Below are 25,426 nucleotides of genomic sequence, written 5' to 3'. Positions count from 1 at the left end.
CTCGGACAGGTATCTGCACCCCATGTTCACGGCCGTGCTATTCACAACAGACAAGACGTGGAAGCCGCCCACACGCACAGCATTGGGTGATGGCGTGCAGGACCAGGCGTGCACCCACCACAGGGTGGTTTCAGCCTGAAGAAGAAGGAAATGCTGGCGTGCTACCACGTGGCTGAGCCGCGAGGACCCTGTGCTCCTGACTGCAAGCCAGCCCAGGGGACCGGTTTTGCCCCCGCCCTGTGTGAGCATAACCGGCTCAGACGCTCAGCAAGCGCGGTGGCAGGTGCCGGGCGGGCGGGGCAACCTGCTGTCCAATGGGCACCTGTTTGTCGCACCACGAAGTGCACAGAGCTGACAATCCTGAGCCATACACCTAACAAAGGCCAGGATGGTAAACTTTGGGTTCTGTGTTTTTAATCCTTTGAGTGCCATGCGTAATTCAAAATTTGGATCAACATGAGAAAAAGTTATATCAATAAATAACCTGAGGTACAAAAAAAGAGGAAAAAAACATAAAATATTAGTTATTCCATTGTTTACATTTACAGTCATCGAAAAAAGAGTCGCTGGGAGCGATGCTGGCACTTTTGGGGAAATTTGTCAGTATTACTCACAGTGACGTTGGCACTCAGAGGGTTAATCATAATACGAAAGGAGTCATTTCCCCCCACACACACCCTGCCCATGTTTCAGTCTGGAACTTCTGCTTTCTGACCTGGAAGGATGATGACACACTCATTTGAAACGCCATGGGCAGGAGAGTAGTGGCCTCTCAGAGACGTTCTGGTCCCAGTCCTCCGGCCCTGGGGACATGTTCAGTCACGTGGCAAAGGCGGTGAAGGTTGCAGACGGCACTGAGATGCCATCAGACATGCTGAGACTGCCCTGGAGGGTCTGAGTTCACGTGGTGTGATGAGAAGCACCCTGAACGCTGGAAGAGGTCAGAGGGGTGTCATGTCAGAAGGAGTGACCCTGTGTGTCCCCCTAAAGCTCACAAATGGAAGCCCCAACTCCCAACGTGACTAACAGTGGCTACAGGAACTTCAGGAGGTAATTAAGGTCAAATGTCATCACCAGGCTGGGGACCCAACCTGACAGTACGGTGGCTTTAGGGGGAGAAGGAGAGAAGCAGGTGTCACACTGTCCGTCCGCCACGTGAGGACAAGCAGAAAGACAACCACTTAGAGCCAGGAAGAGCAGTCTCACCAGAGACCAACCCTGGGGACCCTTGACCTTGGACTTGCAGCGTCCAGCCCTGGGAGAGGACACGTGTGTGTGGGTCCAGCCGCCGGGACTACGGCTTCTGTTATTCCGTCCTGAGCTGCCCAGGACAACCTGCTGTTGCTGGCTGGGAAGGCGGAGGCCAGGCCAGCAGCCAAGGACTGGAGGGGACCAGGGAACAGGCTGTCCCCAGGACCCCCAGCGGGACACAGCCCGCCGACACCTTGACTTTGGCCCAGGGAGACCTGCGCCCGACTGTGGCCGCAGGACCAGGAGGAAGCAGGCGCTGCCGCTCTCAGCCGCTGATTCGTCGGGCGGGAGATGCACACACGCCCGGGGCTGGATGCAGAGGCCGGGCTTTTCCCGACCCCGCCGCCCACGGTGTGCGCGATGCCCGGCCCGTTCCCGCGGCCTCGCCGGACCCCGGCGGGCCTCGTCGCCTTTAAACCTCCTACGAGAGCCCCGAACGGTTCCAGCGCTGCCCCCCGCGCAGCCTCCGCTCTCCTCCCGGCCGCAGACGCGCTGACGGCGGCCATCCCCGCGGCGTCGGACGAGGCCGGAACGCTTTGTTGAGCCCCCAACGGGCCTCGTCCCTGCGCTCCCCCCGATGCTGCTCCGGTGTCCGCGGAGGCGGCGGCGACCTGCGCGCTGGGCACAGCGGACCCGCGTGGCCCTCGGCGTCCACGCGGCGTTTGCGCAGACGTGTCCCTGGGGTCGCCGGCCGCCGGCTCGCCGGCTCGCAGAGGGAGCTGAGTGCATTTCGTCCCCGGGAGAAACTCCACGTGGTCGGCGAAGGTGGACATGGACCAGCTCTGTGTCTGGCCACGCGGAATACGGTTGTGACAGACGCCTGCCCTTCCACCAATCAGTTCACGCCCACGGCCTTGCCCCGCCCTAAATCCGGCTCGGAACCAATGGGAACGCTTGGACTGGGGGACGAGGCGGGGCTATTGTCCCGCAGACGCGGGAACCCGGGATGTGGCCGCGCCCCCTCTAGTGGCGGCTGCCGAGACTGCGGCCGCGTCTGCACAGCCGAGTCCGGACCCGCAGGAGCAACGCGCGGGGTGCCCGGCAGAGGGCGAGGGTGAGCCACGGACTCGCCGCATTCACCTGCCCGCCCGCCCCGGGGGCCCGCGCGGCACACCTGCGCCTTCAAGGTCCCGAGGTCCCAGCCGCACTGAAGGCGGGGCCGCGCCCTCCGCTCGTGAGCGGACACAGGGGCGCGGGCAGGTCGCCCGGCCACACGGCGGGCAAGCCGCGCGGGGTCCCGGTGCCCTGTGCTCACCTGGGGCTGAAGGGGCCGGCGCGTTCTCAGGTCACCAAGTTCCCCGGGCTCGCGCGGGAGTGGTCGCTCGTCCCCCGGCGTGGAGTGGCTGCTCAGACGTCCCTCCAGGTCCCCGGCGGGGGACAGGCACGACCCACCGGTGCTGCAGGGGATGAGAACGCTGTGTCTCCCTGCGGCCCGAGGGGGCTGTTCCCGGCCTGCGACCGATTCGCAGCCTCGGGCTTTCTCCAAGTCGCCTTGGCAGATGCGGGAGACATGGGTGGGGGGCAGGGGACGTCTAAGCAAGCAGTAAGTCGGGGGAAAGAGTAAAGCGCTTACCTTGACTGTCTTGTATGGACTGGGCTCTGTTTTGGAGTGGCCACGTGGGTGATGGGGGCGTGTCCTGCGGAGGAAAGTGTCACCTAATACAAATGCAGGAGGGAGGGCAGATTTTAGAAGCTCCCCTTGGGTGCCCTTGTAACAGGGGATCTCGGTGACAGTTATCCCCGGCCGTGCAGCCGTGAGAGGCAGCCCTGGGGCTACCGCCACACCGGCGCAAGCTGGCTGACGGTGCGCAAACCTGGCTTCAAGGTGACCCTCACGGGCGCGAGACAGGGTAACATCCGCCACAGGAAAGGCTGCTGCCTCGTGAACGAAGCCGAGTCTGTGGTCCTCCTGGGCTAGACCTCTCGGTACCAAGCACAACGTGCGGAGTAAGAGCTGACAATCCAGCGCAGAGCAGGGCCCTCCAAACCCAGACCAACAAGCCGACAGCGGGGTCTGCGCTTGGGTGGTGGTGGAGGGGTCTGCGCGGCGGAGCAGGGGTTGGTTATGCCGCAGGAGGGGCTGAGAGTGTCCCCCAGGAGGGGCCCGGTTGACCACATGATGGTACAGCCGCCAAACGGAGCCCCGTCCTCTGGGGAGGAGGTGGGAAATATTTCACTGGCCGCTGGGGAGCGACCCGGGGGAAAGGCAAATGGAGTGGGGGGGGCTAGTATGTATCTAAGCAGGGGGGCAAAATGTGCGTGTGCTGATGTGTACTTGCCTATATGCTAAAAAGGAAGGAAAACCAAAAATGTTACAAAAATATCAGTCTCCTCCTCACAGAAAGACAAGGGAAGCGGAGAGGCAGGAGCTGAACCTCACGTCGGATCCTGTCTGCAACCGTATTTACGCAATTAGACAACCTTAGCTCTAGAAAGGGAACAGCAGGCAATGGTCGCGTTTTATAATCACCTACAGATCATCATTTTTGAGTCAATCCCCAAGGATCACAGTGACGATGACCCCACCCCCCTACCTGTATACCTGGGGGCAGGGCAGCGGCCCTGAGCAGCCGTCTGCGCCGGAGCACGGCTCCGTGCGGTCCATCCCTAGAAAATTACACCAGAGCGGGGAAAAATCTTGGAAAGAACCTAGGACTGCTTTCAGTAAGCCTAGTGTTGCTGGTGGTGCTATGTTTGTATCCTGAGAGTGCTTGGTGGCCGGGAGTGTCGCGGGTGGGTGTGGCTTCAGACTGGGATCTGGAATCCTCAGAGTGGGCGCGTGGGGGGAGAGTATACGGTGTAAGGTCGTCAGGTCAGTAAGGTTCTCACTAGCTGAGTCTGATTTGAAGTGTCCGTGGGCATCCAGGGGGTATTTTATCTGTAAAATATGCATATTTCCGTGTTCCGTCCCCTGACAAGGCCTAGAAACAAGGTTCGTGACGGAGTGATGAACACCCCAGAGACTGTGGTGGTTTCTTAATTTCCCCCCAAAACGAGCCAGAACTCCTTGGAGAAATAACCGATTCAAGGGCTGGGGCGAGAAATGTTCCAGCTGATCATAGAATAATTACATTATCAAAGCCTACCAAGGCCATATAAAGAAAGCCTGGGTGCCAGTACAATAGGCTATCATTAATTTAAGCATCAATGATGAAAATCGCAAGGAGTTGACATTCACAAACAATGTTTAAATCAAGAAAGTCATAATGATGCTAAACATCACCCGATGGAGCACGTGGCCCCTGTGGACGGAGCGCGTGGCCCCCATGGACGGAGCGTGTGGCCCCCATGATGGAGCATGTGGCCTCTGTGGACGGAGTGGCCTCATCTGGGTGTCACTGGCTGTCACTTGTCAACTGAAACCCGCGATCCTGGCCATCTCTGGTGCAAGGAGGGGCCGCACCCTGCGCCCAGGCCCCGGGACGGGTGGCTGCAGGGGAATGAGGGTTTATGGAATCATGATCTGGTTGGGGGGCAGGGAGGAGAGGAGCGAGCCTATCAGATGACCAGCCATGCTGACGTGTCCAAGACCAGGAGCTCCCTGGGTGTGGCCGGTGGAACAAAGGGCTCCCCAAGATGTGCACATGCGAACCCCTGGAACTTCTGCCTCTGGTCACCTTACGTGGCAGAAGGGCTCTGAGTTACCTGTCCTGCGATGGGGAGCTCATCCTGGCGTATCCAGGTTGGTCCCGGGAATCCCCGAAGTTCCTGGGAGAGGCGGGAGGGTCTGAGGCGGAGACAGACACTGAAGACGAAGGAAGGGCAGGAGCCATGGAAGGAAGGTGGCTTCCGGAAGCTGGAAAAGGCAAGGACACGAACTCTGCCCCAAAGCTCCCAGAGGGACGCAGCCCAGCCAGCACTGTGACTTCAGCCCCGAGGGGCTGAGGGGCTGACGGGCAGACTGCTGACCTCCAGAACTGTGAGCACTTTCCTGCTGTTTTAAGTCACCGAGTTTGTGATCTGTCACAGCGGCCATAGGAAGAGATACACGGGACACTGGACGTTCCGGGCACCCTGGGGCCAGCGGGTCACCCCACGTCCCAGGGACCTCTGGGTACTTGAGGCTGAATTAGAAAGGCATCCATTGAGCCATCGTCCTGGTATAGCCCACGGGGGGCTTGGGCTCACGGCCTCGGAGCAGGAGAGGACAGGTGCAGGGATGGTGGCGATAATGATGCTGGGGACAGTGGTGGTTCTGAGAGCCACCTTTGCCTTGTCCTCCTGAGTGTCGCCTTTGTCACAAACACCCTAGACCCTGGGACTTGGGGCCCCCACACCTGCACTGGGCCCCAGGTGCTGGGGGTGTTTCGGAGGGGAACGAGGGGCTGCGACTGCGGGCTCCTTTGCTTCCCAGAACCTCTCGATTAGAGTGTCGGCCTCAATGGAAACACTTCCTCTGCAGCCTAAGTTTTAGACTCGTAAACCAGGATCTTGAAACTGGGGGCCCAGCCTTGAAAACTGAGATTCCTTGGGGTGCACATGGTTCGACAGCTGCTCCAGTTTCCCAGGCGGTGACCGGGGGTCCCAGGTTGCGTTCTCCCACGGTCCCCCCTCCTCCCTCCGAGAACCACGGAAGCTGGGCTGCCTGCAAGGTCCGGAGGGGCAGAGTGGGAACACACCGGCCAACACGGGACGGTGGGCCTTCCCGACAAGGGCGCGTGTGCACGGGGACGGGCGTGTGTTTATGGAGCCGCAGGCAACCCACGCAGCATAAGTCAGAACCCTCTGCGTGAGTTCTACCCAGCGGGCCCCTCCGTGTGGCCTGTGGTTCGTGCAGAACCCATTGTCGGCGTGCAGCACTGCACCGCCCACGGGAGACACGCCAGCAGGCTGGGAACGGAGGCTGCTCGAGGTCTGACGCAGCCAAGGCTGTGGTCCGCATCCCTGACACACGGCCACAGTTCCGACCGGAACGATGGCTGACATTCTGGTTGATTTTACCTCGTACCTCAAAAGCACACGAACAAAGGCGCCTGTCAACACTTCACTCCCTTGACAATGGTGCGAGGAACGGCCTTGCTGGATGAGATCATCGTCTCCAGATCCTGAAAGAATAGTCCCCCGATGTTTTTGTGCGGCCCACACGGAAACAGCCACAAACGTAACACACGCTGAAGGTTAATTTGCATTATTAATATTTTCCCGTCACTTTCTAGACAATCGGCACAGCATCGCACCAAGGACTCGCCCGCGTCGCAGACGGCATCACGCCCTGTTACAGGCGCCTCCCTGACGCGCACCGTAGGCACAGCGACCCTGGACGGTCGCCAGAGGATCAGGAAGGGGTGGCTTTTAAGTCATTACTTGCTTTTTCTTAATAGAGAACTTATTTTATTATACATTTGAACTTCTTCATTTTTAATCATGTGAACAAGCACCTTGAAAATGCCCGGGACATGGGCCCGTGGCTCTGAGGAGTCACGAGCGGCTGCCCCTGTCCAAGCCCAGAGGAAGCAGCCGGGTTTTCTCTCTTCTTTTCTGGTTTCCTGAGGTGTGATGGACAGATAACATTGTTAGATATTTAAAGTGCACCTCGTAACGATTTGACATGTGTATACATCGTGAAGAGACTCCTCCGGTCTCGTTACTTAGTGTCTGTCGCCTCCCTTGTTTGTCTTTTCCTCGGGGGTGGGGGGCGTGAGGATGTTTAAGTTCTGCTCCTTTCGTCAATTTCAATCATACAACACAGTGTGCCGATGAATCACCGTGCCACACAGCAGCTCCTCAGAGGTCACGCATCTCAGAGATGACACTCTGTGTCCTGTATCCACCTCCCCGTGTGTCCCCACCGCCAGCCTCTGGGCACCAGCATTGCCATCTCTTTCTGAAGTGCCTCGAATTTCATGAAAATACACTTAAGGTTTGTAGCTATTAGATGATATGATCATTTGTTTTAATAGAAGGATCGCTTTCCCAAATCTTTAGTAGAGTATCATGGTGAAGAATACCATCCTAAGCTTTTACCTTAAGAAGCTATAAAACTTCAGGCTTCCAGCCAAGACGGAGGCGCAGGTAGACACGCTTTGCCCCCTTACGCAACCGTAGAAAGAATTACAACCAGATCTCAAAAACAAAGCACAGCCAGAACTGTCAGAAACTTGAGCGGTGTGGAAGTCCGACAACCAAGGATTTAAAGAAGCCACACTCATCCAGACGGTAGGAGGGGAGAGTCGCAGAGGTGGGGCAGGGAGGTTGGTATGGCGTGGAGGGGAGGCGGTGGCGGCAGCAGTGACCCAGAGGCACAGATGGTCCCACATTCACATGTGATGGATAAAAATCGGGCGGGATAGCTTGGGAGCAAGTGACCCCAGCCCCAAGCCAGACTGCACAGCCCAGGGTTCCATCACCAGGAAGATAAACCCCTGTTACCTCTGGCTGTAAAAACCAGTGGGGGTTGGGGTGGCAGAAGAAACTGCTGGATTGTCACCACTTAAAGGGCCTGCATGGTCTTAGAACATACACGAACCCTAGGGCAGCAACTGGAAGGGCCTACTCACACACAGAAAATGGGGTGAGTGCTGGGAAAATATAAGAAGCCAGACAGTGGCACTGTCCCCTCTTACAAGCCCCCCACCACACACAGAGCCACAAAGCCGTGAAGTGGGTGTCTCCACCCTGCCAATTACCTAAGGCCCCGCCCCTCACAGTTTACAGGTGCCTTTGTTACACAAGCCACGCTACTGGGACAGGAGTCAAAGCAGCTCTACCTAAGACACGGACGCAAACACAGGGAGGCAGCCAAATCGAGGAGGCAAAGAAACGTGATCCAAATGAAAGAACAGAACAAAACCCCAGAAGAAGAACTAAATGAAATGGAGATAGCCAACCTATCAGATGCAGAGTTCAAAACACTGGTGATCAGGATGCTCAGAGAACTCATTGAGTACAGCCACAATATAAAGGAAGAAATGAAGGATCCACTGAGTGAAATAAATAGAAATATACAGGGAATCAGTAGTGATGGGAAGGAAGCTGGGATTCAAAACAACTATTTGGAACAAAAGTAATAAATAAACATTCACCCAGAATGGAATGAGGAAACAAGAATGGAAAAAAATGAGGAGAGGGTTGGGAACCTCTGGGACAACTTTAAACATGCCAACATCCAAACCATAGGGGTGCCAGAAGGAGAAGAGGAAGAGCAAGAAATTGAAAAATTCTTTGAAAAAGTAATGAGAGAAAATTTGAAGGAAAGAGACATACAAGTCCAGGAAGCACAGAGATTCACAAGCAAGTTGAACCTAGAGAGGAGCACACCAAGACACATTATCATTAAAATGCTAAAGGTTAAAGATGAAGAGAGAATCTTAAAAGCAGCAAGAGAAAAGCAGAGAGTTACCTACAAAGGGGTGCCTATAAGACTATCAGCTGATTTCTCAAAAGAAACTTTGCAGGCAAGAAGGGACTGGCAAGCAGTATTCAAGGTGATGAAAAGCAAGGATCTACAACCAGGATTCCTCTATCCAGCAAAGCTCTCATTTAGATGGAAGGGCAGATGAAGTACTTCCCAGACAAGGTGAAGCTAAAGGAATTCATCATCACCAGGCCATTATTATATGAAATGTCAAAGGGACTTACTTAAGAAATAAAAGAAGATCAAAACTATGAACACTAAAATGACAACAAACTCACAACTATCAACAATTGAATCTAAAAAATGAAAACAAAATCCAACTAAGCAAACCAGAATAGGAGCAGAATCATAGGTATGAGGGTTACCAGCTGGGAGTGGGGAGGGGGAGAAATGGGGAAATGGTGCAGGGACTGAGAAGCATAATCGGTTGGTACAAAATAGACGGGGGGGTGGGGGGAGGAGAATAGTGTAGGAAAGGGTAAAGCCAAAGAACTTACATGGGCAACCCATGGACATGAACTAAGGGGGAGAGGATTGCTAGAAGGAGGGGTACTGGCTGCATGGAGGGGAGCAAAGGGAAAAATGGGACAATTGTAACAACATAATCAATAAAATACACTTTAAAAACAAAGCTATAAAAATTTACATGAAATCAAACCCATGACACCCATCAGGACGGCCATCGCAGAAACAGATGACAGGAAATAAATATCCGGGGTGGGGAGCACACAGTGCACTGTGAAGACGGCACAGAATTGTACATCTGACACGTATATAATTTTATTAACCACCGTCAGCCCAATACATTCAATTCAAAAAGAAAAAGAAAAGAAGGGGTTGTGGAATGTGGGTGAATTGAAAGCCTTTCGCACTGCCGGCGGGAATGTGAACTGGTGCGGCCACTGCGGGGAACGGCGTGGCGGTCCCTCCAACAATGAACACACTTCCCCTCTGAGCCGGCAGGCCCACCCCCATGTACAAGAAGGGAAAGCGGCGTCTCGGGGGCTATTTGCACATCCGTGTTCATAGCAGCAGCATCGTCATAGCTCGAAACAGAAGCCACCCAGGTGTCCATGGATGGGGGATGGATAGACCAAACGTGGTCCGTCCGTACAGTGGAATATTACTCAGCCTTGGAAAGAAACTCGGGCGCACGCATGCGTGGGTGCACCTGGAGGCCAAATCCTGCGTGGTTCCACGTACGCGAGGTTGCTAGAAAAGTCAGACAGATGGCGGCTGGAACAGAGCGACCAGGGGGTTCACGTTTAGTGGGGACAGAGTTTCAGTGGGGGACGATGGCCGGGGTGGTGGCTGCACAAAGTGCGACTGTGCGTCCCGACCACAGAGCCACGCTTCACAATGGCGAAAATGGCAATTCCGTGTTGTGTCTGTTTACCCCCACCAAAATAAATTAATTCCAAGGTAATCAAAGGGGAGAAAAACCCTAAAAAACAATACAATTTATCCTAGAATTGCGCGTGACTCTCCAGCTAAGGTGCCCGCTCCGCGTGGCACAGGTCTGGGGTGGGCGCACTGGCCAAGAGGACGCCGCCCCACCAGGACCCCCTCCAGGACACAGCCAACCACGCAGGAACGCCGTCTGCTGGGTGGCGGTCAGCTACCTGCCGGGTCCCTCCCACAGTTCTGCTGCCACTGCCCTGAGGTCCCCAATGCGACTCCACATGGAAGCACCTGGGGGCCTTAAGGACCTTCTGCTACCCCAGGGGTTCAGATTTAATCAATCTGGAGGCAGCCAGAAAAAAATTAAAGCTTCAGAGGGGGGTCAGCATAGAGTCAAGTCTGAGGCCATCCTGTGAGAAGCTGCTCAGACCCAGGACCCCCATCTGTGGACCAGCTGTGGCACGAGAAGCGGCACCTGTCTGTGGCCCTTGGTCCCGGGATCGGCCCTGCCTGGGTTCCACGCCTGTCCCTGTCGGGTTTGGTACAGCCTTGGGCAAGCAGCCTCCACTTTCTGAGCTTCCATTTCTTCCTGGGTCCCTCACAAAGCTGACGTGAATGTCAGTTAAGACACTGGTGCTCCAAGTGTGGTCCCCAGACCAACATCACTGCAGGACCATGGGAGATTCGCACACACCCTGCCCCCACCCCAGGTCTTGTACTTCAGCACCTGGGGCTGGGCCACCATCTGTGAGCCCTGCAGATGCACACCCAGCCACCGGTCACCTGAGGCTGGTGATGGTGTCAAAGGAAAGACGGGGAAATGTGACTCCTGAGTCCGGGCTTGTCTGCTTTCCCCTCCAGGGGCCCTGACTCAGCCCTCCACCTGCGGAAGCCAGGGCTGCTTGCTAGGCAAGAATCTGCAGGTGCTTAGGGTCCGGGTGTCTTCCTGCCCTCACCTGGGACCTCTGGGAGATGAAAGCTCCACCAGGCACCAGCCTCTCCTCTCCAGGCCAATAATTCAGCCGCTGTGCCCAGGGCAGGGTCCCCCCAAGTTCCAGTGAACGGCTCCCAACTCAGGAGCTTGGACACATTTTACAGAGGAAGCTTTTAACTCACTTCCCCGTTCTCTAAACCCCGCAGCCTGCCCACGGCTTGAAAAGTAAAGTAGTTGCTGGTTAGGGGTTAGAGCAGAAGTAAGTTTCTTCCTTGGGCTGTTAAAACGGCCTTCATCTCAGCTGGGGTTGGAATTACAGAGCCCTGGGGGCTCAGCCCAGACGATGGCACCAGCTGACACCCCTGACCCCCCACTTTCTCCCAAGTGACAGTAACAAGCGTTATCAGGATTATTGGGGGAAGAAGAGGGTCTGTGAGTGCCTCACCCTCCCAGGCAGCCTGAACGAGGCGCTGCTTAGAACCGCCTGGGGAGGTTTCCCCATCAGGTCCTCAGGCCGCCTGGGGCGGGTGGGGGCAGGGGCTGCTCCTCTGTTTTTCCCTGCACCCGCGGTGACTGCCTGCGGGGCCCACCTTCCCGCCTTTGGGGAATGGCACCTCTGTTTCCTTGGGGGTCCCTGACTTCGGGCACAAGCCCCCTGACTGAGATCCCACTTCGGCGGCCTGGGCCCTGAGCCTGGGCTGTGTGAGCTGCGGAAGCCGCACACGGTGACTTAAAAACTTAACTTTAGCAATGAAACGCCCTGCAGAGCAGGCAGTGCTGTCAAATGGAAGCAGGCGGGCGCGGCTCTCCATCGCTGGCCCTCGGGGCTCGTCCCTCCATCTCCCCCACCTGTCCCCGAGCATGGCTGGGCCCGCGGGCCAGAGGTGCCCCCGTGGGTCCCCAGCCCCCGCCGGCCTCGGCGTCCCGGTCCTCAAGGACCACCTGCTGCGCGGAGCGTTACCGCGTCCCAGGGGCCTGGCAAGACCATCAGTCGCCCCCACATCTGGCGATGTCATGAATGTCCCCATGAATGTCCTTCACAGTCCCGTTCCAGCTGGCCCATGAGGGATGAGCTGGCTCCAAGGCCCCCTCCTGCCCCTGTGCCCCCCAGCAGCACGGGTCCTGGAGCCGCGGTCCTGAGTGGCAGCCCACTGACACAGCCTGGGCCATGGGCATGGTGGGGTGGTGGGACTCTCTGTGGGTCTCTGCAGATGGATTTTGCCCTTTCCCAGGTGACCCTGTAAGACAGTCCAGCTGCCCCTTATCCCGGAAGACCAGGGAAGGTGGGGGTCCCAGCAGGCCCTAGGAATAGGCTCTTCCTGGTCTTTCCTTTGGGGTCACCAGCATCACCCCCTGAGGGACATGAGCTGGAACAGCGCGGCTCCTCGGGCATGTGGCCTGGGAGTCCCCAAAGGCTCCCACCCCCACTTCAGGCTCTGCGGCTGCTGCCATCTTCACATCTGACTACTTTGAACAAGGGGCCCCGCATTCTCGTGCTGCACCAGGCACCCCAAATTCTGTGGCTGCCCTGACCTAGAGAGTGGAGGTCAGGTGTGCAGTGGCCTGCCAGAGCCACGTAAGGCCATGGGGAGTGCGGCGGTGAGCAGCTCCGGCCTTGCCGCCTGCGTGGATGTCCGGGGTCCACGACACCCACCCACGGCCGAGGACGCAGGGGCGCCAGGCTTCTTTCTGCAACGGCTCCCCTTTGGTGACCACTGGGGGGTGCCCTCCAGGAAAGGTGATCCCCTCATTCACCACTTTCCCAAGTCTGGAGGGGTCCCCTCGCTTCCTGTCCTGGTGACCACCGGGGTCATGAGGGACTCGTGAATCTGAACATGTTTGATGGGTTTCGGTCCCCGGCGTGAGTTCTGTGGCTCCCCTTCCAAACATAAAGCCCGCACGTCCACAGAACCTACATACCGCACACACGCCCTCCGCCGGGGCTGACTGTGTAATGAGAACGGAGTGCCGCTGCTGACGTTTTCACTGAGCTGGCAGGAGCGGATGTGGCCACCTTCACCTCTCAGGTGTCCCCTTGGCTCTCAGGGCTCCGTGCTGGAGCAGTCATGGGTTAACTGAAAACAAAAATAAAAAACACAGCACAGTCCCCTGGCACCCCTGGCCGAGGTCCGGGGTGGCCCCGAGGCTCCCCTGTGCCCTCAGGGGACTTGAGAGCATGTGACCTCTGAGCACTCAAGGCGCATCTCCCAGGAGACACAGGCCGTGCGGGCTGTTTGGTGCCTCAGCACACCTTTGGTGGCAGCAGGGGCGGCTGGCCGGACCTTGAGGGCTGTGGCCCGGGGGGCAGGGGTCCCGGCAGAAGGAGGGACACAGGGGAGGTGTGAACGGCCTCGGCCCTGCCCTTGAGGGGTCCTTGACCCGAGCCAGTGACTCTCAGGGAGAAAACAAGGGCTCGGAGGTCGGGCCGGCCTGGCGCAGACCCCGGCGCAGACCCCTGAGATCTGCGCGGCCGGGAGCAGGTCACTTCCTCTCCAAGGACGGGGAAGGGGCCTTCCCTTCCTCGTTCGCTGTTGCGTCCCCCGGGGCCAGGCCCACAGCAGGCGCTCAGTTTGTCAATCAGCGCTGGGGTCTCCACACCGGGCTCCTCCCCTGTCCCTCCGCGCGCAGCAAAGGCGAGGTTCTGCGCGTGAGGCGCGCTTCACCAGGCCGGCCCCCGGGGGGCAGCAGTGAGCGCGTGGCTGTCCCCAGGGCCACACTTCCCTGAGCTGGGGACAGCGGGGGAGGCGGCGTCTTCTCGGCTCCGTGGGGAGAGCTTTCGGAGCGAGGCTCCTTTTGGCACCAGTTTCCATAAGGAAACACGGCATGTGAAGGCGGCTTATGTGGCCACCGTCACCATTACCATGAATGACACCATTTCCCACTATTATCAGCTGGGCCCATGTGACAATGTCACGGGACATTTAACTTCAGCCCTCAGTATCCCTGCACGCGTGTCCGTGTCCGGCCGGTTTCTGCCTCCGTGTGCACACCCGCACCCGTGTAGGGTCAGCAGCGGGTACGCGCTGCGCGCGGAGCAGGTGCGTCTTCCGGATGGGCCGGCCTCTGCGGCAGCCAGCGGCACTGTGCCGCGTTTCAGAGGGAAAGCGGGGCGCGCGCAGACTACGAGAAGGAGGGCTGGGGGGACCCTGGGGAGTCTGCCCACTCTGGCTCCACCAAAGCCACCAAAGTAGGGACGCCAGTGGGCCGCAGGGCCGGGGGCGGGGCCCCGAGCTGAGGGTCGCTGAGGCCGTGCGGGGGGGAAGATGAGGTTCCCGCGCCAGGACGTGGTAGGAGGGCCCGGGAGAAGGAAGGACGGGCCTGAGCCCAGCTCTGCGTTGCAGGGAGAGGCAGGCAGGCCCCGGCTCCTCTGCACACAAACCCGCCGACCCTCAGGCGACCTCAGTGAGTTCTGCTGTGGAACTAGCCACCCCGAAACTGCCAGGGAGTTATCCCCCTCTTCACCGCTTTGGCCTGGGCTCCTGGGTGGCCCTGGCCTTGGCTGGCATCCGCCAGCCCAGCTCATCTCTCTGTGCCCAGCAGGCTCTCACCCAAGCCTCCTGGGGCCCAGGCAGGAGACGGTGGAAGGTCACAGGGACCCCTGAGACCAAGGTTCAGAGCTGACACCACCTTTCCTGCTCCATTTCATCTGTCAAAGCAAATTCCAGGCCAGCCCAGAGTCAAAGGTGAGCAGGTCTACCTGTTGACACGACCTCTTGGCGGAAGGGGCAGTCAAGCCACATTGCAAGGAGGGCAGAGGGCCAAGGCCGGGGGCAGTTAGCAATTGCCAGAGCAGCCTTGAGTCTTGGCTCCCCTGCGTCACCTCCTGAGGATGAGATGAGCTGATCTGCAAACAGCCAGGCCTTCTCCCCCGGCCACTCCCCTGCCCCTTGCCCCTCCTGTCACCTGTCCACCTCACATTCCAAAGAGCCCGGGCCCTGTAGGGGGGCCTGGAGCAGGGACAGGTCATGACAGCGGACCCTGCCCGCGGTGATTGAGAACACACCTGAGCTTTGGAGATCAGCTCCCCGTTTCCCACTCCAACGGCGCCCTAGTAGGCTCAGAGTAAAGCCCGCCCTCCTCCTCCAGGCCCCTGCAGGACTGCTCCCTCAAGACAGGGGTCTCCCACCTCCTCTGACACGTCCCACCCACAGCAGTCCGGTGATTTTGAATATCGTGGGACGTGAAATAGGCTCCGTGACTAACATGTGGATTTGCGGTCCATGGGGACGGCACAGACTACTTTAGGCACGTGTGAGGCGTGGTGACTTAGCTGGGACCTGGAAGGCTCCTTCGGGGGCTCGTGGAGGACATTTATTGACGCATGTGGGCACTGGGGCCAAGCTGGGCTCAGATATGCGTGGGTGTGGAGGGCGTGCTGGTGCTGGGCTTCTGGGATAAGCCAAAGCCCAGGCGGAAAGGGGGCCCCGGGGTGGGGGGAGGGGTGGCGTAAGGAGAAGCGCCGGTTTGCCCAGGCAGGGCCACCGCAGAGCTGAGAGTGCCACCATGAAGGGCCAGTCAGGCCTCGCTTTGAAAACCGCCCCCATCGTGTCCAGTGGGGTAGGCCTCTCTGTGCCTCAGTTTCTCTATCTATCAAGTGGGCATGAAGCAACCTCCTTGTGGGGATGATTTGGAAAGATAATACATCCCCCTCATCCCACAGCATCATTAAAACCCCCAGGGGCCACGTGATAAACAGAGCAATTCGCATCGCAAGCATAGAGGCTAAAAGCTGGGACCCTGAGCTGCCTGAGCTCCAATCCCAGGGGCTGTGTGACCTGGGCAGACCGCCCACCCTCTCTGAACCTCCATCTCCCGAACTGTGGAGCAGGCTGTGGGAAGCCTTCGGGGCGTCTCTGGACAGATGGGTCCTGCGTGGCGTCCTAGAGCCCGAATCACCGTCATTTTGATTCACGTAGTTTAGGTAACTGCCTTCAAAAGGCTCCACGTGGGATCCGAACTGGGATCATTGCTCAGGCGCTTCTAACGGCGATCAGCAAAGAATGAAGGCACGCAGCTCTCTGCCCGCTGTCACCGGAGCGGGGTGGCATGACGCTGTCCCCGGACTGCGCGCGGCGTTCCGAACGCGGCCCAGAGCGGGCCTGGGGATGCCCCTTCTCCCTGCTCTGCTGCTCCAAGCCCCACGGAGGCAGCAAAGGGGCCCAGCGTGGCAGCATGGCCTACCCAAGGCCACAGAGCTGGATCCGAACGGAGCCGGCTCACCGCACGCTTTAGGGACCATCCAGGGACCACCGAGCACGCACTGCGGGCCCCAGGGTGCCGGGCGGCAGTCTGAGAGGGAGAGCTCCTGCTTCCCTTTCCCCAGCCATCGCCGAGGGAGCCTGACGAACAAACGGACCCCCGTCCCCCCAGAGCCCGCAGGAGAGCCTGGCTCTGAAGTTTTCTAAACCAAACGGCAAAGGGGTTTCCGGGGTGGGGGCGGGGGGAGGGGGTGCTGGGTGCAGTCAGCACCTCGGACCGAAAAAGCCCCAACAAGCAAAAACACCAGGTTGTTTTGTGGGTGCTGGGCCAGAAGGAACCAGGAGGGGCTGGGGGCACCCCTGTTATCAGAAGTTCGGAAGGAATCGTGAGCAGGGGCCAGAGGTGGGGCGAGTGCGCGCAGTGCCCCCCAGTATGCGGGGGGGGGGCGGAGGCCGCCTTTATTCCCCCGGGGAAACGCTGACTTAGCATAGTGTCCTACCCTTTGGGTACAGACACGCTGAAGCCCCAGAGAAAGTTCTAGAGGAAATGCTGCTTTGTGACCAGAGGGGGTGCTGTTGCCTCACAAATGAGCGGCTCCGGCCCGCAGGGGAGAGGTCCAGACTGCAGGCCTGCGCAGCTGCGGGGTGCGGGCGCAGGGCCTTGGCCTTTCTCCTCCCTGCGGGTGCCCGGGGGGGGGGCGGGGGCCAGAGCACCAGAGGGAGGGGACGCTGATCCTCGGAGGGGCCAGAGCCTGGGCCTTGAGAGTGGCCTCGTGTCCCAAAGGGCTACAGTGTGTCCCAATGTAGCAAAGCCTGACCCTGTGCTACACGCTGTGCAAACATTTCCTCTAATCCTCACGGTCGCCCCCGGTGGGGAGGTACGCTTGTTCCCACACAGCAGGGCTTGTCACTGGCCCAAGGCCGCAGGCAGCTCCCCGGCCGCAGAGCTGGCGCTCGGGCCTGGGCCTACGTGGCTGAAGAACCGGGGCCACGCCTTGCTCCGTGGGGGCGACTTTCTGTGTGACTTGCCGGACTGGGGGACGTGGCGCAGGCTGGGTCTGAAATGTGGGTCCTGGTGTGGCCTCCTTCCAGGCTGGGCTGCAAGCGTCCCTTAGTGTCCGAGCAGCCCCGGGGGGCCGGGCGGGGGCTGCGCGGGGGCGGGGGCGTCTGGCAGGCAGAGCGCGCTTGGAGACGTTCCCGCTGAACAGTCAGCTCCGGCCAGATGTTCTGTTTTTAAGCCACTTTTTTTATGACCTCAGTGGGACCCCTTCCCCATTTGGGGGGGGGGGAACATGAGTGAGGACACTGTGCTCCGGCCACCTGGTTCACGTTGCCGGGCACCGGAGTGGGCCCAGGCCTGGGCCCCGGCTTTCGCTGAGCCAGCAAGGAGCCCCGTTCGGGCCCATGAGTCAGGCGGGGAGGGGAGCAGAGGAAATCTGTGTTTTCTTTTCACATTTACGCATTAAAGCGAGAGGGGGAGATGGAAAACGGACGAGGCGGCCATGAGCCCGGCTGCTCCCACGCCTGGGTGGATGGAAAAGCAGACGTCAGTTCAGTGCACAGAAAGGGACTTTTTCCAACGGAACGGCCCCGCCAGCTCAGCAGGTCCGTTTCTTGGGGCCGCTCTGAGTTTTTGTAAATAAACCCAGTGAGGACCGTTTGCAATAATGAACGCTGTGAGGCAGAACGTGCTGACTGATGCCAACTGGAACTAACGGGGCGTACTGACTCCCCGGACAAGGGTTATCTAAATGACCAGACATCTGTCCAGTGCTGCTCACTCTGCTCCAAACGGGGCTGGTCAGGGGCCTCAGACTGCACCTCGGGGCACCAGCAGGGGCACAAGAGGGCAGCTGAGACCGTCCCAGGTTCCGGGGAGCCTTGGCGGGCCCTGTGCAGCCCGTGTGAAGTGTGCACTGGGCACGTCTGCTCTGGCCCCTTTGCTCCCTCATCGGCTCCATGTTGCAGTTGGAGAGCCACATGGTATGGGGACGGGGACGCTGTGCAAACGGCCTCAGTCTCTGCTGTCTGCCTCAAGGGAGGGGCTCCTGCTTGGGTTCTAAATCAGTAAAGGCCTCCCCTCTCCTTTCAGGGCTGTGGAATGTGCTATAGCACGAATGCACCCTCATCTGGAGGGGCCTCAGATGGAGGTGGGGGATTCTGCCCTGCAGGAGACCGTCGGCAACATCTGGAGGCATTTTTGATCATCAGAGCTGGGGGCGGGGGTACTGGCGTCCAGTGAGTAGAGGCCAGGGGTGCTGCTAAGCCTCGTACAATGCACAGGACAGCCTCCCAGCCGAGAACCGTTTGGTCCCAAATGTCAACAGGGCCAGGGCTGAAGGTTCCACCATAAATGACTCCGCCCATGCCCTCCCGACGTCACGCGTGCTGTCCCAAGCATGTTGCCGCTATAAACGCTGCTGCAAACACTGCCTTTGTGCCCAGGGTCCTCTGCCCCCAGCGAGTGCAGCTAGTGGTGTGTGTCCTACGGTACCACTTGGGCAACAAGAAAGGAGACAGAGCCACATGTCTGTTCCTAAGACACCTCTGGAGGGTGACCGAAGAAAGGAGCGCTCTCGGGGCAGAGAACGCAGGGAAGCAGCCACCTCCGCCTTGGGCTCTCCCCTTTCACGAGGCCCCTTTCGGAGGACGAGGCCGCCTGACCCTGAGGGCCTGGCTCTCGGACCTGCTCTTCCAGGCCAAGGACACAGGCTGCTGGATTAGCCAGCACTCCCGACGTCGCCCCTCTGCCATCTCCTCTTCCCGGCCCTTGGGGAAGTCTGGCTCTCTCCTCTTCTGCCAGTGAACTCTGCAAGGGCAGGACTTGATTCCCCCTGTTCACGGCTCTGTGCCCAGACCCAGGGCCGGGCCTGGGCTGTGACAGGATATCATGGTGGACGGGCGGGTGGTGGGGGGATGAATGAATGAATGAGTTAGTGAATGAATAAGGAGAGCCGGAGATAGACAGGCCAACATCAGACCGGAGCCTCACACCCGCACACACCATGGACCCCTGACCCTGCGCGTACGCAGTATTGATCCATCTCGCAGCTGAGGAAATGGAGGCCTCAGGGTGGCTTGGCTTGCCCTTCGAATAATCGAGCGGGTAAATGGTGAAGGCCTCTCCCCCTCCTGAAGCCTCTGGCGCCCCGTCCAGCTGCCCTTTGAAACTTTTGGGGTGACTTACGGGTGAGTGCCCCACCCATCTGAGGGGCGCAGTACTCACTACTATGGGCCTCACGTCTCGTGTGAAGTGAGGTCATAAATCCATCCCTCCCCTCTCCAGCTGGACGTCCATTCCAACTCCATGTCCTCGGAGAGGAAGGAGGTCCAAGCGTCTCCGTGCCAAGAGTCATCATCGCTTCCCCTGGAACTGGAAAAACGCTGCGCTCCCGAGAGTCGTTCCATCCCCGCGGAGGGAGCGCACCCCCAGGCGCCCCGGCCCGGCCCAAGCCGCATGCCTCTCCGGCACCCGCAGACAGTGGCCCAGGGCGCCCGCAGCAACATGCGCGTCTGTGTGGTGGCGGCGGCTTCGTGGGCTGGGGGTTTTAAAAAGATTTCCGAGAGTGTTGAACCTTTACCTCTTAGCTGTTTCAGAAGACACAGGGCAAGTGTGTGTTTGGACTTTGCTTGTTCAACGAGAGGAAGAAAGAGAGGAGGGAGGGCGAGGGAGAGAGAGAGGGCATCTGAGCTGAGCAGGTGCTGGGGGCCGCCCTGGGGAGCGCGGGAAGCCTGACCAAGCCCGCAGCGCCCCCCGCGCGCAGGAGACCTCCATTTCGCGCCCGGTTTCACCAGCCTTGGCTACCGAACGCTCACACCTGACAACGGCCCCTCCACGGCCGCTTTCTCATTTCACGCTGCCAGGTTACTCTCCTGGACATGTGTGTTCTTCACACCCAGGGGAATAGTTTTCTATTTCCCAAACTTCAAGAAAGTCGTTTGAATACAGAAACGGGGATCTTTGAGCCGGGCCTTCTGTCACGTTTTAAATTAAAGCAGAGAATGCAGCAGCCGGAGGGCGGGGCTGTGTGAGGTCCAGGGCCGCCGGGACGCGTGGCTGCTGCGGGTTCCTTATCCTCAGTCACACGTGTCAACCAGGAGCGGACCCACCTGCCCCTGTGCTGCGGTCTGCTGGTTCATTCAGCACGAAGTGACTAGCATGGCGTTCCTGACAGGGCAGCACGCTTTCTAGCGGATGGAGTGGTCTCCCAGGACCACCAAGGCTGGGCTGACAAGAGATGAAGACCCTGGGGACATCCTGCCTGCTCTTCTTCCCCCTCCTCTTCATTCCAGCACGTCAAGCCCAGAGGAGGGGCAGGAGGGCCTGCTGACCTTCTCGGGGTCCTCATGCTCCCCCCAGGTCTCCACCACCTGCCTCTCCCTCAGCCTCCCCCACACGGCGCAGTCTCGGGAATGCTGACCACGGGCAGAGCCCTCCTCCAATGACCCTTGTGCTCCCTCACGCGAGGACGAGGGCGAGGGACACCTGCTGACGTCTGCTGAAGTCGGGGCTGGGGAGTTTCATCTGGGTCAAGGGCAGCCGGTTCAGGGGTCTCCGCCCTGCTCAGGGCCTCCCGCCCCTGCCCGGAGCCCCTGGGGGCTGTCCCCTGCCTCAGTGGAAGATCCAAAGCCCTTAGCCTGTCTCTCAGGGGCCTTATGAGTTTGCCTCAGCTCACCTCCCCGCTCACAGGGGTCAGCCCCTACCCTCCTCCCCGCGCTCTGCCTGGAATGGGCTGGCCCCTTCTCCACCTGCTCAAGACGCAGCCTCTAGCTCCAAGACTGTCCCTGACCCCCCAGCCCGCACCCAGCGAGCCCGCAACCTCTCCTCTGGGCTCCCCACTCTCCCCACTCCTCTCTTGACATGAGCAGGGCTTCCCTGACCCCCCAGGGGCAAGCTCCCTGAAGGTCAAGGACACCTCTCCTCCAGGCATCCCCCCACCGCCCCTTCACACAAGACAGGAGCCCACCCAGCAAGGGCTGAGACCAAAGCGAACAAACAAGGGTTTTCTGTCATGTCTTTGCTGTGTGACCTGCGAGGCTGGACAAGGTCGCCAGCCACCCGCTGCTTGAGAGGGTCGCCTCGTTTGTTTCTGTCCTCGTGGGAATTACACGCCTCTCTAAACTACAGCATTGACGCCGCCTCCGACAGCCCGGTCCTTCGGGGCTTACTTCGGGGGCAGCCAGGGAGCTGGAGGAAGGTCTCGGGAGGTTAGGGATGTAAGTTGAGTCCCTCTCAGGACGGAGAAGACAATCACCTATTTTTTTTCTACTTTCCTTTTCAACAAAACATTAACAGTAATAATAAAAGCCACTTCATATTAATACGCTTAATATAATTCTATGAGACTGATCTTACTATTACCTCCATTTCATAAATATGGAATTCCAGGCACAGAGAGGTGAAGTGCCTTGTGGAAGGTCACACCGCCGGTGCGAGGAGGAGCTGGGACTCTGCAATCGGCCCTGCATTGCGCCCTTTGCTCTCCCACCGCCCATGTCCTTTGAATTCCTCAACTGCCTTGCAGGCGTGTAGGTCAGACCCATCACCTCATTTTACAGCGAAAGAAGTAGGAGCTCAGAGAGGGGCAGGGACTCTGGCCGGGCCCCACCGCAGCTGGTCGGTGGCAGAGCTGGACCTGAACCAGGGGTCTGTTGGCTTCTTCCCTGAGGTCTTGCCACGTTGCCAAACGTGCTCAGCGCCCAGGGTCTCACTGGGGGGCGCGGCCATGTGCCGGTGTGACGGTTGGTACGTATCAGCTGAACCCACCTTTCAAATGTGACACATGTCTGTCTGTCTGTCTGTCAGATGCTTCAGCAACTTCAGTGGGAAAATGGTGCTGGCCTTGGACTATTTCAAGCCAGCTTCAAAAGCCTCTAGTCCAACTCCCTGGGAGTCACAGGGACAAAGCACAGTAGGTCACCCGCAGAACACCCTCAAGGGTTAACAGGAAAGCGTGATTGTGGACTCAGCATTTCAAGGTGCGCGGGCAGTGCCCGGGGCTGCTTTTCCCGGCCCCCTTCCTGGCACATTCTTCATTGGACTTTAAAAAATAGGGGGCTCTTCCCCTGCTCACCTCCTGCCCACATCTCTGCAGAGAGACTTGGATGGAGTCTATCACCTTTATTATAAGTATTACTGTTTTCATTACCATGTGCTCTGCCTAGGGATCTATGCATTGGTGCCGGATTTCATCTCCTCCGGGGGCAGAGTTTAGGGTTCAGGCGATGGGGCTTTGGGGACTGTTTCAGCTGGAGCAGAGTGGCATTTTTATGAAGAGCAGGCAGAACGGGCCACTGCCATTGGAGGGCAGTTTGGGCTTTTTCAAGCCTGGGGTCACAGCACCCATGCTCAAGCCTACAGTGTCTCCCAGCAAAGGACGCAGGGAGAAGGCCCTGAGGAGCCCACGGGGCAGGTTTGGAATGTCCTCATGTAACTCATTATCTTGGGAGGTGCACTTGGAGGTCTTTCCAGCTGGAGACGAGGCCAGAGGGGGCCGGTGTCTTCAGATGTCAGAGGCCTCTGCTGTCAGATCTCAGACACACATTTTAATGGGCTTCTGGTTTTCCAGGGCCGGTCCCAGCTTGTCTGCTTCATGCTCAGACCAGCGGGCGAGGCCGTAAGCCCCGGATTCCATTTTTTATCGCATCTTTCTTGGAAGTTAAGGGAAGGAGGACTTTGAGTAAAGCTCTGTGCTATGCTTTTGCCTCTGTGATCTTTGTTGACGACAATCGCCTCCCAGTGACTCAGAATCCTGTCATTTTCAACATTGGGCAGAGACACAAAACGCAAATAAATCAATATTGCCATGGCGACTATCATTCCAGGGCCAGGCTTAATTATGAATTATTAAGAATGGCTCGGTTGAATTAAAAGAATTAGGAGGGTCCTGTGTTTGATGCGGGCTCCAGCGATGCGTGTTAAGTAGCAACTAGGTTCATTACCAAAAGTTGGATTCATTAGGTTATATAATTTGCAAGTTTCTATTCTTAATCTCTTCTAGCCAATTCCAATTATTTTCTTGAAATAGCATAATTAGTGGGGGAGTGGGGCACATGAACATGACATGAAAATAACCCATTTTTCTTTCCACTTGGTTACAAAACCCTTCTGGACGTGTTTTTGGCCCCTATAGAATAGCATACTTAGTACCCAGACCTCGTTAGAGGCAGCTCCTCGCGGTCCCGTACACAACCCACCCACACACCTCGGTCCTTGTGACCAGCCACAGGTGTTCCGGGTACGCGATTTCATCCCGGCTTTGGGAAGAATCTGGGATTGGCATCGGCCTTTTGGTACCTAATTAAAACGTCCACAGCACGTCTTGTGCCTTCTTTCCGCCCTTTCCGCCTTTAACAAGAAAGTAATTGGGCTGCGGCGTGAGCCCCCCCGCCCCGCCTTGGCAACCCTCCTCTTGCGGTGCAGAGCCCTGGAGACTTGAAGGCAGGGAGGCAGGTCGTGCGAAGAGAAAGAAGGCAGGAGCTCCAGGAAGTGATTTTATTTTATTTTATTTTTTTAATATATTTTATTGATTTTGCTATGACAGTTGTTCCAATTTTTCCCCCTTTGCCCTCCTCAATCTGCCTGGCACCCCACTTCCCTCCAGCAATCCTCCCCCCACCACGTAGTTCATGTCCACGGGTCGTGCATAGAAGTTCTTTGGCTTCGCCCTTTTCTACATTATTCTTAACTCCCCCCTGTCTATTCTGTACCCACCAATTATGCTTCTTAGTCCCTGCACCATTTCCCCCACTCTCTCCCAGCTGATAACCCTCCAGATGATCTTCATATCTATGATTGTTCTTGTTCTGCTTGTTTGTTTAGTTTATTTTTTATATTCAGTTGTTGATAGTTGTGAGTTTTTTGCCATTTTAATGTTCATAGTTTTGATCTTCTTTTTCTTATGCAGTTTCCTTTAACATTTCCTATAACAATGGCTTGGTGATGATGAACTCCTTTAGCTTTACCTTGTCTGGGAAGCACTTCATCTGCCCTTCCATTCTAAATGATAGCCTTGCTGGATAGAGTAATCTTGGCTGTAGGTCCTTGCTTTTCATCACTTTGAATACTTTCTTCTTGCCTGCAAAGTTTCTTTTGAGAAAGCAGCTTATAGTCTTATAGGCACCCCTTTGTAGATAACTCTCAGCTTTTCTCTTGCTGTTTTTAAGATTCTCTCCTAATCTATAACCTTTGGCATTTTAATCATGATGTGTCTTGGTGTGGTCCTCCTTCGCTCCAACTTGCTTGGAACTCTCTGTGCTTCCTGGACTTGTATGTCTATTTGCTCTGCCAAATTAGGGAAGTTTTCTCTCATTTTTTCAAATAAGTTTTCAATTTCTTGCTTTTCCTCTTCTCCTTCTGGCAGTCTTATGACTTGGATGTTGGTACGTTTGGAGATGTCCCAGAGGTTTCTTATTCTATTCTCATTTTTTTGAATTCTTTTTCCTTCTTGATGTTCTGATTGAATGCTTTTTCCTTCCTTGTGTTCCAAACCGTTGATTTGAATCTCAGCTTCATCCCCTCCACGTTGGTTCCCTGCGGACTTTTCTTTATTTCACTTAATGTAACCTTCATTTCTGCCTGGGCCTTTTTTGTGCTGTTGCAGCACCCAGTGAGCTCCTGGGTCATCCTGATCACCAGTGTTTTGAGTTTGGCATCTGACCGGTTGCTTTTCTCCATTTCATTTAGTTCTTTTCCTGCAGTTTCGTTCTGTTCTTCCATCTGGGCCTTATTTCTTTGCCTCCTCAATTTGGCCGCCTCCCTGGGTTTGATTCTGAGGACTAGGTAGAGCTGCTTTGGCTCCGTGTCTTAGTAACGTGGCCTACTGCAGAAAAGGCACCCGTCTGGATGCATGTGGCTTCTTTAAGGCCTTGGTTGTCAGACTTCCATACAGCTCGGTTTTCGGACACATGTGGATAATGTTTGTCCTGTAACCCAGTTGTAATTTTGGCTGTAGTTGTGCGTGGAGGCAAAGCGTGTTTACCTACACCTCCATCTTGGCCGGAAGTCTCTTAATCTGGCATCAGTGGATTCAAGGGAACACAGATGCCCCCCCCCCTCAAAAGTAGAAAGAGCACAATAATGGGCAATCCAAGCAGCTACTCCTCAGAACCCCGAAGGCTGCCTCTAGGAAGCCTGTACAGAGCCTGAGCGAGGTGTTCTTTCCCTGAGGTTCATGGTCTCCCAAGCTAGCTTCTGCCTGAAGATTTTCACTAATTTCTAGCTGAAATTTAGCATTTTCCTGCCCACGGCCCACTGGGTGGCCGGGGTAGTGGCCCCTTGTATGTGCT

This window comes from Furipterus horrens, unplaced genomic scaffold (assembly GCF_987537825.1).
Source record: "Furipterus horrens unplaced genomic scaffold, mFurHor1.1.pri manual_scaffold_8, whole genome shotgun sequence".
NCBI lineage: Eukaryota > Metazoa > Chordata > Mammalia > Chiroptera > Furipteridae > Furipterus > Furipterus horrens.
The sequence above is the reverse complement of the archived record's forward strand: the minus strand, read 5'-3'. Positions refer to the sequence as shown.